Genomic DNA, 14498 nt, shown 5'->3' with positions numbered 1-14498 from the left:
GCTACCACCTTGGTCTGAGCTGCCAAACAACTCTTGCCTATATTGTATAATAGAGTAGCAATTTTAAACCTTTTTCATCTCATGGCACACATAAACTAATTAAAATTCTGCGGCACACCAAAAATATATATTTTTTGCTGATCTAACCCCCCAAAAGGGGTATAACTTTGACTGATTTACAAAAAAAGATTAATTATCTACCATTTTTACGCTAATGATACTTTTTAAAAAGTCAGGTGCCCAGCCCAGCTGGGGTGGCTCAATGGTTGTGCATTGACCTATGAACCAGGAGGTCACTTGGATTCCTGGTCAGGCTCGATCCCCAATAGGAGGCAGCTGATTGATGATTCTAATCATTGATGTTTATATCTCTCCCTCTCCCTCTTTCTGAAATCAATAAAAACATTTTCTTAAAAAATCAGGTGCCTATACAAGTATATTAGGATTTCTGGTACCAAGAATTAACCAGTCAGACACAACCTAATTATGTGATGTGACCAATAAGATGGAAGTATATAGTTCAAGACGGCATTCATACCAGCAACCATTGTTATGGTGGCTGTTGTCATTTTCTTATTTGACAATCTAAGGCAGTGGTCAGCAAACTGCGGCTCGTGAGCTGCAGTTTGCCGCTCTGTTGACTAATGAGTTTGCCGACCACTGATCTAAGGGAAAAGAGATTAGTGACCCTGACTAAATAGGTGTTGCATGTTTTAAAAATTATTGTGGCACACTGGTTGAAAATTGCTGGATTAGAGCATTCGCCCCTGGCTGGTCTGGCTTTCATCCTTGCCCCCATACAGTCTCAATCCAACAGCCAGAGGCGTCCTGTTTAAAGTGTGTAAGTCAGGTCAAGTCACTACGTAGAGCCCCTGATGGCTCCTGTCTCACTCAGACTAAAACCCACAGTCATCACGAGGCCCTATGAGGCCCCCACAATCTGGCCTCTGACCTACTCTATTACTACTCTACCCCAGCTCAATCTGTTCCAGCCACACTGGCCTCCTGCTGTTTCTTGAACATGAGAGGTACTCACCTGTCTAAGCACCTTTCACTGACTCCTTTTGTAATACATGTAGCTTATAGTATGAATATTTTCAAATATATGGAAAAGTCAAAAGAGTAGAATGATGAATACCTATGTAGACATCAGCTAGATTTCATAATGGCTTTATTTCTCTACTAGTGGCCCAGTGCACGAAATTTGTGCACGGGGGGTGGGGTATCCCTCACCCCAGCCTGCAATTCTCCAATCTGGGACCCCTTGAGGGATGTCCGACTGCCCGTTTAGGCCCGATCCCTGCTGGCTAACAACCGCTCGCCTGCCTGCCTGCCTGCCTGCCTGATTGCCCCTAACTGCTTCTGCCTGCCAGCCTGATCACCCTCTAACCACTCCCCTGCTAGCCTGATTGATGCCTAACTGCTCCCCTGCCAGCCCGATTGCCCCTAACTGCCCTCCCTTGCCTGCCTGGTTGCCCCCAACTGCCCTCCCCTGCAGGCCTGGTTGCCCCTAACTGCCCTCCCCTGCTGGCCCAGTCACCCCTAACTGCCCTCCCCTGCCAGCCTGGTTGCCCCTAACTGCCCTCCCCCACCAGCCTGGTTGCCCCCACCTGCCCTCCCCTGCAGGCCTGGTCCCCACCTTCCCTCCCCTGCCAGCCTGGTCACCCCCAACTGACCTCCCTGCATTCCCGGTCTGCTCCTAACTGCCCTCCCCTGCAGGCCTGGTCCCCCCAAATGCCCTCCCCTGCAGGCCTGGTCACCCCAACTGCCCTCCCCTGCAGGCCCGGTTGCCCCTAACTGCCCTACCCTGCTGGCCCGGTCACCCCCAACTGCCCTGCCCTGCAGGCCTGGTTGCCTCCAACTGCCCTCCCCAGCAGGCCTGGTCACCCCAACTGCCCTCCCTTGCAGGCCTGGTCCCTCCCAACTGCCCTCCCCTGCTGGCCTGATCGCCCACCACTGCCCTCCCCTCTGGCCATCTTGTGGCGGCCATCTTGTGTCCACATGGGGGTGGCCATCTTTGACCACATGGGAGCGGCCATCTTGTGTGTTGGAGTGATGGTCAATTTGCATATTACCTCTTTATTATATAGGCTGTAGACATGAACACACACACCTATTTTTCTGAACCCTTTGAAAGTAAGTTGCAGGCATGACCTTGATTTTCCTAATGCCAAGAGATGGCAAGTGCTGGCTCCAAGATGCTCCACCTACGGAGTTAATTTCCATGTTACCTTGGGTATAAACTAGATCCCAGGAAAGATGCTATCTTTTCAGGTATGACTTTTCCATCCTGAATCAGGGGGATCTATTCATCTGCCCCAGGTTATTGGGCCTGGAAAATTCCCCAGATCCAAAGGTTAATCCTAAAGCTCAAAGAGAGTATGAAAAATGAAAAGTTTTGCTCTGTGGAAGCAGGAGTTTGTGGGCTGATTTTCTCTACCATTCTGATTTCTGAGAATGTTGTACTGTTTGAACAATAAATAATAATAACAAATAATGTTCCCAGGAGACAACCAACAGCATAATAATAATAATAATAATAATAATAATAGAAAGAAGAAACTTCCCAAGAGCCTACAGCTTTTCAGTTTATTCCTGGGGCTTTTCTAGGGATATGCTCATGTATTTTCCTTAGCTTTTCTAGCAGTGGTGAACATGTGTAATCAGTGATGTGCTGATAAATGGTTAACAAATAGCTCCTTGGGAAAAAGTGTGTGTGTGTGTGCGTGTGTGTGTGTGTGTGTGTGTAGCTTTAATATAAATTCTGATATAAAGGATATATAACACAATTTATAAATAATAATAAAGTAGGTAATACTCTTTACTGTGAATTCCATATAGTCAATCGATTGTCACAGAATGCTTTTATCAATTTTTGCCAACTTCTTGTATCCTATGGTTATGTAGTTCTGACAAGAGTGTTCATTGATATTTTTGTTTGCGGTAACAAATAGGGCAAAAGTGAAACAAGGCTGTATGTTAGAACTTCATTTGTTTGTCAATGATTTGAGCAACTATTTTGCTGAGTCGGATAATAGATTTTTAATACTGAAAGAATATTTCCTTAATTTTTTGTATTACTCACAATGTAATGGTTGTAAGACACTTCTAAGAATATTTTCTCCATCACTTCCTTAATTCTAGATAATCGACAAAACCATCAAGTGCTGATTTGTAGTGTTTACCAATTTCCATGGCCCACTGCAAGCTACTGCCATGATGTCACTAAACAGGGAACTGGGAAGAGCACACCATTATATAGCATTTCTACCATCCAGATGCAATAGGTCTAAAGAATTTCATGCTCATATTTAATAGTAAAATAATTAAGGAGCGATGTTTTTAGTATTTACTTATTACTTTTGTATTTAATATAATTTACTTAATTTTAAGTCTACTGTTATTTTTTAAAATAATTTAAATATTTATATAGCTTATATCCTATCTAATAAAAGAGTAATATGCAAATTAACCATCACTCCGCTACACCCACAAGGCAGGCCCACAAGCCACGCCCACAAGCCAATCAGGAGGGAATATGCAAATAAATCCAACCAAGATGGCTATGGCCACAGAGAGCAGGAGGGAGGCTTGGGTTTCCCCGGCAATGGAGGCAGTCAAGCTTTCTGCCTACCCTTGCTGGCCCAGGCCTCCACTCAAGGCTACAAAGTTTCAATGATAGAAGATACATAAAACCAAACAGAAATGGCAGCAGCCACAGAGCTGGAAAGAGCAGGAGGCTAGGGTTGCCCCCGGCGATGGAGGAAGCCAAGCTTTCCGCACACCCTGGCTGGCCCAGGCCTCCTCTTAAGGCTACAAAGTTTCAATTATAGAAGATACATAAATCCCCCCAAAAATGGCTGCCGCCACGGAGCAAGCAGAAGGCTTGGCTCTGCTCCAGGCTACAAAGTTTCAATTGTAGAAGATAAATAAACCCCAGATACCAGGGCCTCCACTTGGGTCACCAGGGGGAGTGGCCGGCCTGCAAACCACCACAGGCCCCTCACCCAGGCCGCCCCATGCCCCAAGGGAACCCCCACCCTGATCCGGGACACCCTTCAGGGAAAACCAACTGGCCCCCACCCGTGCACCAGGCCTCTATCCTATCTAATAAAAGAGTAATATGCAGATTGACCATCACTCCAACACACAAGATGGCTGCCCCCATTGGTCAAAGATCCTGCCCCCATGTGGACACAAGATGGCCACCACAAGATGGCCAGCAAGGGAGGGCAGTTGGGAGGGACCAGGCCTGCAAGGGAGGGCAGTTGGGGGCGATGAAGCCTGCAGTGGAGGGTAGTTAGGGGTGACCAAGCCGGCAGAGGAGGGAAGTTGGGGGCAACCAGGCCCGCAGTGAAAGGCAGTTGGGAGGGACCCAGGCCTGCAGGGGAGAGCAGTTGGGGGGGGACCAGGCCTGCAGGGGAGGGCAGTTAGGGGTGACCAGGCCTGCAGGGGAGGGCAGTTAGGGGCAAATAGGTTGGCAGGGGAGCAGTTAGGCATCAATCAGGCTGGCAGGGGAGTGGTTAGGGGTGATCAGGCTGGCAGGCAGAAGTGGTTAGGGGCAATCAGGAAGGCAGGCAGGTGAGCAGTTGGGAGCCAGCAGTCCTGGATTGGAGAGGGTGCAGGCTGGGCTGAGGGTCACCCACCCCCATGCACGAATGCGTGCACCGGGCCTCTAGTATTTAATAATGGCTGATTTGAACAAGTGGCTCAGAATATTCCTGAAAAGTTAACAATTGGTTCCCATGAACTGGTATGAGCCAGTTCCAGCATACCACCCAAGTCTCCCCTCTACACACTGCAGCCCGATCCCTAGAACCCAACTCAAATTGTGTCATGTCTCCAATATGTCTTGTTCAAATGCACTGTCTGTAGAATCAGGTCCAAATTCCTCTGCTAGCCTGCAAGTTCTCCCCAGTGTGATGCTAAGACATACTCTCAAAAGAAGGACAACACAGCAGCTCCCAACTCCAGGTCTCTATTTTCCAGGACTTTTTTCTGGAATGTCAGACCCACATAGTTACCTGGACATCTCTTGGATGGTCCCCAGACATGTCAAATTCAGCATGTCCCAAATAGAGCTCATCATTTTCCACTCCCTCTCCTCTCTGATTTTCTTTTAGGTCCTCATATTTACTCTGTTCCCATCTCTCTTCATACACTATTTTCTTCCAGACACTTTTTTTCCACTCCATCCCCTGCTTAACCCCTTCCCTACCTTTTGTCTAGCTGACTCTCACCCATCCTTTAGGTCTCAGCTGAGATGTTGCTTTCTTTCAGAAACCTCTGGGAAGGTTAGGGGCCCATAGCACACCATTTCCTTGTTTTTCCATCATAGATTTTTCTGCACTGTATTAAAGTTGTCTATTTAATTGTCTGTCTTCCCCAAAAGAGTGTGAGGTCCATAAGGCTAATCTTGATCGTCACTATACCCCCAGTAGCTAGCCCAGTTACTGGCACATTGTGGATGCTAAACAAATGAATAAATGAATAAATGAGAGGTATATCCTGCAGTTCCCTTACAAAACCTCCTCTCTACATGTCTTCTTTCCTCACTGTTCCCCAAGCACATCTTGTACTTTTTCACTCCCCCTCCCCGCAAAAACTATAGTTTTTGCTTTTGCTTAAGGGGACAAGGTCAGAAAATGTCACCTTCTGAAATTGGAGCTAATAAAATCAACATTGAATGGATGAGATCAGCCATCTGCAAAGTAATCCATTTTAAGTGTTGGTTTGTAAATATAGTACCAATGGACAAGGGTGCTTCTCGGGTCTCTATGGTGACCAGCATATTGCCACAGGCTGGGAATCTGCCAAATATCAAGAAAGTGATAATGTCAATCAATTGTAACCAGATTTCTAGAGATAATGCTGTATAAGCAGGAGGGCCCTTATCTATATGGGGTCTTGGAAAGAGTTGAGCCTAAGAGCAACACATTTTCCATGTTTGATCATCATCAGGTGCGACATGCAGACCTTTGAAGTTTACAAAGCATCTCCATGTGCCATGTCAGTGACTTTTCATGGTGACTCCGCCAAGTGAGCCTTATTCGGCCCTTTACAGAAGACAAAAATGAAGTTCAGGGAAGTGAATCAACATGCCCTATCCCCCCACCCACAACGCACACACCTTTACTAAGCCCACACAGAGTGAAGGGGTTGTGAAACCAAAGACAGAAATACCTCTAGGGCAGTGGTCGGCAAACTGCGGCCCGCTCTGTTGACTAATGAGTTTGCCGACCACTGCTCTAGGGCAATGATAGAAAGTTCTTGCAGTGACCAGGTGGTCAACCTTCTGGTTTTGGTTCAGTCTGATTCTGTGCTCAGCAGTTTTGAAGAGGTTTGGCTCAGAGGGTGGGGGATTGGTGGAGAGGATTGCTGCCAGCTAGTCTCTTGTTCATTCAGCAAACATTTATTGGCCAACTACTATGTGCCCAGCAGTGCTAAAAGCTGGGAATAAGTGATGAATGAGACAGAGTTCCTTGCCAAGATGATGGCCTAATCCAGGAGTCTGACAAGTAAATAATTACAAATATGGTGTGATAGAAGCTCTAGAAAGGAAGCACAGGGTGCTCTGGGGGCCTGTAGAAGAGACATCTACATTGATCTGGGGGAGGGTTTGAAAGGCTTTCCAGAGGAATTGATGTCTGAGCCCATACTTAAAGGGACTTAGCAATACAAAAAGGGGCTAGAGAAATCAATGGATGAGGAGAGAAAAACTTTCCAGGGACAGAGAGTAAGAAAGCTGGGAGTTGGGGGCAAGAGTGTGTGGTAATAAAGGGCAAGGGAAGACAGATGGGAAGGTTTGTGAGAGGTGAGGCTGGAGTGATAATCATAAAGTCCAAATTAATATAATAATAACATACAAAACAATATAACAAGATCCACAATATTATTCACAATGACTCATCAGTTGATTAAATAAATAATTTATGTGGCTAGTATCAATACCTATATAATCATAAGATCTAACTTGCAGTGAATGATTCAACAGCTTCCTTGTAGAACACTACATGCACTATCTCCTCTCACCCTCACAACAAACCTACTTTACAAATGAAAGAAATTTGCAGGTTAGAGAGGTTAAGAAGTATAGCAAAAGTCACATTGGTGGCCCATCTGGCATCAGGGTCTAGGTTTGATATAGACTCCAGAACCCATCCTGGAAAATGGCTTGCCTAATAGCAAGCACCACACCTCATCAGATATATATAGGAACTTGGACTTAATCCTAAGAGAAATAAAGTCATTGAAGAGTTTTGGGCAGGGAAGAGACACCTATATTTGTTTTAAAAAAACTCACCCTGGCTATGGGGTGGAGTATGGACTAGAAAGGGGAGAAAAAGGCAGAGTGAGCAGGGGAAGGCTTTTGCTTTTTACTTCATCTCTTAGATGGTGGTGGCTTAAACTAGAGAGGGAGTGGTAGAGGTACAAAGAGTGGATTCATGAGATATGTAGGAGGTCACATTTACAGGCCCTGGTGCATGATAGGATGTGGGAGTGAGGGCAAGGAAAACTTAAGGATAACTCCTGGGGTTCTGGCTTAAGCAGATGGATAAATAGCAGAGCCGTTCCTTGAGAAGAGGAACATGGAAGGAGAAAGAGATTCTGACATCCATTGAATTCACAGTGCAGGTGGAGTTCAAGGTCCATGAGAGACACTAAAGATAAGAGCTCTGGGAGACAGCTGAAGAGATGTTTCTAGAGCTCTAAGAGGAAGTCTGGACCAGTCATCAGGATAAAGAAGCTGATTCCAGCCATAGAAGAATGAGGTCTCCCAGATGTGTCTATTGAGAAAGGCACGGGCAGGTGCACACCTCTGTTTGAGAAAGGACAAGGTGAAAAAGGTCTACTAGGCACTGCAAAGGGTCTGCTTCCTCCTATGGGAGGAGACAGCTGGCAAACCTGATACAGAGCTGACACTTGAACTCCTTGAATTGAAAGGACCTTTGGAAGGTATTTAGTTCAAACCTCTCACTTACAGGTGCCTCCCCAAACAGGAACCACTGCCAGTTTGAGCACTAGTGTATTTTGCAGTGAGTATGAGGGCTTGGGGCTGGGTCTCCAGCCATGGGAAAGGCTACTTAAAGTTAATCCCACTCTCTTAATGCATCCCAGTCCTTCCTTAGGATACAAGGCTCTCACGTGTGTGACAAGAGACAGTATAGTACAGCGATTAAGCATATGGCCTTTGCAGCAAGACTGCCTGTGTTCAAAATCTCCACCAACATTCACTAGCTGTTCAACACTAGGTAAATCAATTCACCTTCCCTCCCAATTCTCAGCTTTCCCATCTGTAAAATGGGGGACAATAGTTGTAACAACCTCACAGGGTTTGTTGCAAGGGTAAAATGAATTAGAACATTCCCTGGCAGGTAGAAAACTCTATTGAGTGTTAGCTGATTCTGGCCAATGAAAATGTGTCTGACTCATTACAGTTTCCAAATCCATATTCTCCAGAGCCATATTGTTCAATAAAAATGCTTATGACATGCCCGGCTGGTGTTGCTAAGTAGTTGAGCATCTACCCATGAGCTGGTTATGCCAGGTTGCAGGCTCAATCCCTAGTGGCGTGCAGGAGGCAGCTGATGAATGATTCTCTCTCATAATTGATGTTTCTATCTCTCACTCCTTCTCCCTTCCTCTCTGAAACCAATAAAAACATATTTTAAAATGCTTAGGGCATTCAGAAAGCTGGAACAACAACAAAACTTTCTGGGAAAAGAATATGATAGTTGGTATTTCCAAGAATTCTACCAAAGTAGCCAACACAGGAAAAATCCAAACTTGGTCGGACTTTCTTCCCCTTTTTACAGTTTGGTATAAATTTTCCTCTGAGTTACCTAATGATAGCATTGAGTATGGAGGGGGGACAGGGATCAAGGTAGAATTCACATCTTTTCAGTACTTAGAACTTCTGAGTCATAGTCTCAGATAATCCCATTTGAGCCTCTCATCAAGCCTGTGAAGAAGGTGTCATTATATCCTTCTTTGTGCAGGTGGAAAATAAGGCTCAGAGAAGTAAAAATCACAACTTAATAGGGATGGGCTGGATGGGAACCCAGGCAGCCTGCTGTCAAAGCCTCCCATGAGGCAGGGGGTGGGGGGTTGGCATTCGTGGTTTGGGCCAGGGTTGGGGGGTGGTGGTCCTTGACAAGGGCTGATTGGTCTCAGGTAAGCCAATTCATAATTTTGGGCAAGGGGGCCCTGGTGGCAGGCCCCAGGCCAGGGCAATTCATGCCAGAAGGCAAAGATAACTCTTGAGACCTTTTGGAAAGCCCCACCTCATTGGGGGCCATATGTTCACAATCAGTGTGTGTATAGCTAGAGGGAGGAGGACTGTCCTGGACAGTGGCCAAACCAGATGTTTATTGTGTGACTTCACACAGCACAGACCTCAGTAATCCCTAGCTATACTGGGAATTTGTGTGCCATAGTTATAACCAGCTCCATACTGTAACTCAGATGGTTTCAAAGGTTCTCTGGGTCAAGGCTGGCCCAAGGTACAGCAAGGGAGGTGGGAGGTTGGCCTCCCATTCCCTCACACCTCCCTGTTGAGGCCCGGTTTCTGGTTTCTTGCACGTGACTTTCTTTCCTCACACTCTCCCCATCCCCAGGTGCTCCCTGTCCTTCTGTAGCCTTCCCCACTTCAGGATTCCACTGAAGCCTGCCTAACTATTGACTTCATTCTCCCCTGCCTATTGTGAAGTATGAGCTCCTTTGTCCCTCTTTTCCACCTAACAAAGCCCCACTCATTCTTCACAGTCACCTCCAAACTCAGCCCTACCATGAAGCTTTCCCAGCTTCCTCAGAAAGGGAATGACAAGGGGCAAATGCTCAGAGAACACCTACTCTGTGCCTGCCTGCTGTGGAACTGGGGTTTTTACATATCTCGCCTCATTAAATCTTCACAACAGCTCTTTGAGCTGCTACAGGTGAGGGAACCTGGGTTCAGAGATGGAAAGCAACTTGCCCAAGGTCACACAACTGAGAAGGGAGGGGGTGTAGCTCAATTTAATTGCTGAGTCTTTGTGAACTTGAACTCTCTCCAGTTCATACCATACTGCCTGTCCTAAAACACATTTCTCCTTGATCACCTTAGATTCCTCTCTTCATCCCACCATATATCCAATCCATCAACAAGTCCTACTGACGCTACCTTTGAAGTATATCCAGAATCCACATTTCACCATCTTCATAGGTGCAACCCTCGTCTAAGCTGCCATTTTTCACCTGAATTACTGCAATGGTACCTTAACTGCTTCTTTGCCTCTAAAAGTGTTCCTAACGCTTCATCTTTGTCCCTCAAACCCCTCTCCCCCACAGTCTATTTATCACACAGAAACCAGAGGGATCCTATTAAAACACAAGTCAAATAATGTCATGCCTCCATCTCAAAATCCTGCAATGATTCTGTGGACCATAAGAAAGAAGATGCCAATAAATGATCCAATCAAAAAATGGGCAAAGGACCTAAGTAGATAATTTTTGAAAGAGGACATACAGAAGGCTGAGAGACATATGAAAACATGCTCAAAGTCACTAATCATTTGAGAGATGCAAATCAAAACAACAATGAGGTACCATCTCACACCTGTCAGAATGGCTATCATCAACAAATCAACAAACAACAAGTGCTGGAGAGGATGCGGAGAAAAAGGAACCCTCGTACACTGCTGGTGGGAATGCAGACTGGTGATTAACATTTGAATCCATAGATTGAGAAAAGCAGATTCTCTCCCCATTGTGGGTGGGGCTCACCCAATCCACTGAAGGCCTGAACACTAAAAGGTTTAGTAAGGCCCTAAACAGTTTGGCTCAGTGGATAGAGCTTCAGCCCAAGGACTGATGGGTCTCAGGTTTGATTCCAGTCAAGGGCATGTACCAATTGCAGCTTGATGCCCTGGTAGGGCTCATGCGGAAGGCAACCAATCGAGGTGTCTCTCACATCAATGTTTCTCTCTGTCTCTCCTCCTCCTTTCCACTCTCTCTAAAAATCAATGGAAAAATATCCTTGGGTAAGGATTTTTTTTTAAAAAAGGTTGAATAAGAAGGAAATTTTTCTCTCTCTCTTTCTTGGAGCTGGGACATCAGTCTCCTGCCCTTGACTCAGACTGTAATTTACACCATCAGCTCTCCTGGGTCTTAGGCCTTTGCACTTGGACTGGAACTATATATAGGTTTCCCTGCTATCTGAAAGTAGAGAGTTCCTATGAAACCTTTCATAAGTCAAAAGAGCATAAAGTGAAGGAGCAATTATCTTAGGACACATCTTGCTAACAAATGCAGAAAATAAAACAAGGAAAGCACAGATGTTCATAGACACAGCTCAAAGCTCCATGGCTTGGTGTTGAGAGGATGAGTGTAGTTCCTGGGGAAGAGCCTGGCAGGGCCACTCTTCTGCTCAAGATGCATGCTGCCTCTACAACTACAAACAAAACAAAACAAATGCTAAACACCATTTTCACCTTTTTTCGCAAAAGCTAAAATCCTCCTTGGATTTCCTTTAGTTACCATAAAAGGGCAATAATGCAGGCCTTTCCTAAAAACAAAGTGGTGTAAAGTGAACTTTTGAAAAGCAGAGGACACCTGGATACCTCCTTGGTCTCCAGCTTGCCCACTGCACATCTTGCAATTAGATTCCAAAATTGTGTGAGCCAATTCCTTTTCTTTTTTTAATAAATCTTTATTGTTCAGATTATTACAATTGTTCCTCTTTTTTCCCCCCATAGCTCCCCTCCACCCGGTTCCCACCCCACCCTCTGCCCTTACCCCACCACACTGTCCTCATCCATAGGTGTATGATTTTTGTCCAGTCTCTTCCTGCACCCCCCACACCCCTTTCCCCCCAAGGATTGTTAGTCCACTCCCTTTCTATGCCCCTCATTCTATTATATTCACCAGTTTATTCTGTTCATCAGATTTTTTATTCACTTGATTTTTAGATTCACTTGTTGATAGATATATATTTGTTGTTCATAATTTTTGTCTTTACCTTTTTCTTCTTCCTTCTCTTCTTAAAGAATACCTTTCAGCATTTCATATAATACTGGTTTGGCAGTGATGAACTCCTTTAGCTTTTTCTTATCTGTGAAGCTCTTTATCTGACCTTCAATTCTGAATGATAGCTTTGCTAGGTAATCTTGGTTGTAGCTTCTTGCTATTCATCACTTTGAATATTTCTTGCCACTCCCGTCTGGCCTGCATAGTTTCTGTTGAGAAATCAGATGACAGTCATATGGGTGCTCCCTTGTAGGTAAATAACTGTTTTTCTCTTGCTGCTTTTAATATTCTCTCTTTGTCTTTTGCCCTTGGCATTTTAATTACAATGTGTCTTGGTGTGGTCCTCTTTGGATTCCTTTTGTTTGGGGTTCTCTGCGCTTCCTGGACTTGTATGTCTATTTCTTTCACCAGGTGGGGAAGTTTTCTGTCATTATTTCTTCAAATAGGTTTTCAGTATCTTGCTTTCTCTATTCTTCTGGCACTCTCATAATTCAGATGTTGGTACGCTTGAAGTTGTCCCAGAGGCTCCTTACACTATCTTCATATTTTTGGATTCTTTTTTTTTTTTTGCTTTTCCGGTTGGGTGTTTTTAGCTTCTTTGTATTTCAAATCTTTGACTTGATTCTTGCGATCCTCTAGTCTGCTGTTGGATCTCTGTATATTATTTTCTATTTCAGTCAGTGTATGCTTAATTTCTAGTTGGTCCTTTTTCATATCTTCAAGGGCCTTGCTAAATTTATTGGCCTTTACTAGAAAATTCTTGAAAAACCTTATAAATGTGGTTTTGAACTCTATATCCAGTTGTTTGCTTTCCTCCATTTCTTTCATTTGTGAACTGTTTCTTTGTATCTGCATTTTGGCTGCTTCCCTGAGTTGATAGAGTGGCTTTGTGTGCTAGGTGTCCTATAGGGCCCAGTGGCTCAGCCTCCCCAGTTACCTGAGGTGGACACTCTTGGTGCACCCCTTTGTGGGCTGCGTGCACAGTCTTGTTGTAGTTAAGCCTTGATTGTTGTTGGTATCACTGGGAGGGATTGACCTCCAGGCCAGTTGGCTGTGAGGATCAGCTGTGTCTACAATGGGAGAACTTCCATGCTGGGGAGACCCTTATGAGATAAGACTTGCTTCAGTGGGGCTTTGGTGCTCACTGAGTCTGCCCCCTGAGTGTGTCCCTTATGGATCTGAGGGGTTGTAATCTGGATGGTCCCACTCTGACCCCTGGGTGCACTGGCTCTTGGATCTCCAAGGAGGTGCTAACTTAGCCTCTGCCTGAGGCCACCCAGCAGGAGTTACAGAGAGATCTGTAGATTCCTCTTCTTTGTTTGCGTTTTGGAGGTGCCCAGATGAGGCCCAGGTGTGAAGCAATGCAAGCTGCTGTGGGGCCTTGGGCCTTCTTTTGGATGTTCTGGGTCTCACTGACTCAGCTGCAGTTTGTTAGGTAAGTTTAGAATTCAAAGTACCAGGCCATTCATATGCAAAAGCCTCTGCACTCAGCTTGGATGGGGTGGAGCAGACAGCAATGGCTTCGTGGGGCAGGATCTCAGGGTGGAGCAAATAGCAATGGCTTCCCGTCAGCCCTACCCTAAGAAGCCCTGGGTCTCTGTCTTGCAGTAATCGCTGTAAGCACCTCTGAGAGAAAGCCGCCCTCGAGTTTCGCCCACTGCCAGACAGTCCAGAATCTCCCCATATAAGTCTGGGTCCCCAGAGTCTCACTCGGAACTGGAGTTCAGAGCAGTTGGGAGCTTGTGTCTCCCTCTGGATTGAAAAATACAGCCGCGTACTCAGTTGCCAGCCCTCTCCACACGCGCGCCTCCATACCTCTGCCTTCTGCAGCTCCTGTGAGTCTCAGTGTGCTTTTCTTTTTTCCTTGTAGTTGTAAAATTTCCACTCAGCCAGCCTTCCTGTGGTTCTGGATGATGTCCGTTTTGTCTTTTAGTTGTAGTTTTGAAATTGTTGTGCGAGGCAGCAGTTTAGGTGTTTACCTATGCCACCATCTTGGTTTCTCTCTGTGTGAGCCAATTCTTATAGTAACACCTGAGAAATAACCATGCTTGGCCTTTTGGCCTCTGGTGAATGGGCTGGGTTTGGAGACCGGGGGAGCTGGATAGCCTCCGAGAGGCACTGCTCTGCTGATTTAGCAGAATTGAACCGGGGGACTCTGGGAGCTCCTGGACCTCAGCCCAGGACCCAGCCAGCATCTGGAGAGAGTGGACAGACACTTCTGGACCTGTCGACAGAATCGGTAAGGTAGGGGCCCTTATCAGTCAGGCCCACTCCAAGTGAGTGGAAGGGGGAGCTTGATCACCTCCCCGGAAGTCAAGGACTTCCTCAGGCAAATTAATCAGGAATCAGGTGGACTGTTTAAACTCTGGATAACATTTACTATCACACCAAAACAATTAAGATACCTAGGAATAAACTTAACTAAGGAGGTAAAAGACCTGTACACGGAAAACTACAGGACACTGAAAAAAGAGATAGAGGAAGAAGTAAAGAGA

This window comes from Plecotus auritus, assembly GCF_963455305.1.
Source record: "Plecotus auritus genome assembly, chromosome: X".
NCBI classification, from domain to species: Eukaryota; Metazoa; Chordata; class Mammalia; order Chiroptera; family Vespertilionidae; genus Plecotus; species Plecotus auritus.
The sequence above is the reverse complement of the archived record's forward strand: the minus strand, read 5'-3'. Positions refer to the sequence as shown.